At 42.2% G+C, this 1793-nt stretch overlaps 2 non-coding genes across 2 annotated transcripts; both read left to right on the top strand.

The window, feature by feature from the left end:
• Positions 1 to 116, top strand: LOC116676954 (U5 spliceosomal RNA). The gene has a single exon (XR_004328862.1). It is a non-coding gene; the product is annotated as a U5 spliceosomal RNA (small nuclear RNA).
• A 275-nt stretch (positions 117 to 391) lies between these two features.
• LOC116676953 (U2 spliceosomal RNA) lies at positions 392 to 582 on the top strand. Its single transcript, XR_004328861.1, has one exon. It is a non-coding gene; the product is annotated as a U2 spliceosomal RNA (small nuclear RNA).
• Positions 583 to 1793: the final 1211 nt, after the last annotated feature.

The following is a 1793-nucleotide window of genomic DNA, read 5'->3' as shown; positions in this document are numbered from 1 at the left end:
TTACTCTGGTTTCTCTTCATAACGCACAAGTCTTTCGCCTTTTACTAAAGACTTCCGTGGAGAGGAACGCCTATGAGTTGAAATTATTTTTGGTGGGCTTTGCTGTTTGGCCAAGCCTTTTGTACTTGTGAAAAACAAATATGCTCTCCAAAAGGAAACTCAGATTCTTAAACGTAGCCAAAATGTGACAGCATGGGAATATTGCACGTTGGCAGGAGCTTGACCAATTGGGAAAACCACATTGCCGTCTTTAACTAAAACTTTTTGTGCTTCCCCATGAAGCGCTGGACGGGGGTGCTAAGCAGCAGCTGTTATGTCCATTTAAAATTACTGACCGTGACAACTGAGAACCGTCCGGGAGGTCGCATCTGACAGCATAGAGGTGGTGGTCATCGCTTCTCGGCCTTTTGGCTAAGATCAAGTGTAGTATCTGTTCTTATCAGTTTAATATCTGATATGTCCTCTATCAGGGGACAACATATTAAATGGATTTTTAGCAATGGGAGTTGAAAAAGGGGCTTGCTCCGTTCACTCCACGCATCGACCCGGTATTGCAGCATCGCTGGGAACGGTGCACCCATCTTCTGTCTTGTGGAAAAACAATTAACGATGCACGTGGAGCTGCCCGTTGCAAAACTGTCAATGGACCTGAAGAGCAATTGATATGAGTTGATCAAAATTGTTATATTTATTGCTGATTTGAAAACTATTTACATGACAGCATCGAGCTTCAGATCAATGGTGTTGTCATGGTAAAAACAAACTATATACAGAACGTTTTGCAACAATTAATACAACACATGCTGTTGCAATTATGAAGTAAAATGTAATGAAAAGAGTTTCATATTCAATATAACTTTCTTTTTTTAACTTTCTATTTTTTTATGATCAGTGTGATTTTTTTTTTTTGGTTCTTTTTTTTTTTTTATTTCCACACCAGGTATATGTGTGTGTGTGTGTGTGTGTGTGTGTGTGTGTGTGAGTGTGTGTGTGTGTGTGTGTGAGTAAGAGAGAGACACAGAGAGAGAGGGGGCGGGGGGGGCAGCTGACAGTAAAAAAAAAAAAAATCTCCGATGGCAGAGACGCAACTGGAGTCGCATTTAAAACAAGCAGCATGTCTGAAACCCACGTTCACCAGAAATCTACTGGTTACTATGTAAGGACTACAAACCCCACGTTCACCAGAAATCTACTGGTTACTATGTAAGGACTACAAACCCCACGTTCACCAGAAATCTACTGGTTACTATGTAAGTAGGACACAACCCCACGTTCACCAGAAATCTACTGGTTACTATGTAAGGACTACAAACCCCACGTTCACCAGAAATCTACTGGTTACTATGTAAGGACTACAACCGAAGTTAAAAACAACCTGAAGCTGAAGAAACCCTAAACGTTAACGGAACAGATCCGCAGACCTGATTGACTGACGGAGCAGGAGAGCGAGAGAGAGAGCGAGAGAGAGCGCATTTCTCCATGTTCTGTGTGTGTGTGATTGATCCGAGCGGGTTTGTAGGCGGGGGGGGGGGGGGCGCTGTGATTATCACAGAACGCTGCGCGGCCATTTGAGGAGTTTTATTCATCCGAGCACGGATATTGACTCATATTACTCGGATAATACTTGTACTCGGCAAAAGTGCTTTATCCGTACCGATACTCGTTTCAGCCGGACACTCGGATCACCCCTAGTGTATATCAGTAATATAAAAGAAAGTTGATGTCATAATGAATTGTGATGATGACATAATGAATAGTGTGATGACATAATGAATGGTGATGATGAATCAAAA

The sequence above is a fragment of the Etheostoma spectabile genome, unplaced genomic scaffold (genome assembly GCF_008692095.1).
Source record: "Etheostoma spectabile isolate EspeVRDwgs_2016 unplaced genomic scaffold, UIUC_Espe_1.0 scaffold00004083, whole genome shotgun sequence".
Classification (NCBI taxonomy): domain Eukaryota; kingdom Metazoa; phylum Chordata; class Actinopteri; order Perciformes; family Percidae; genus Etheostoma; species Etheostoma spectabile.
The sequence above is the reverse complement of the archived record's forward strand: the minus strand, read 5'-3'. Positions and strand labels throughout refer to the sequence as shown.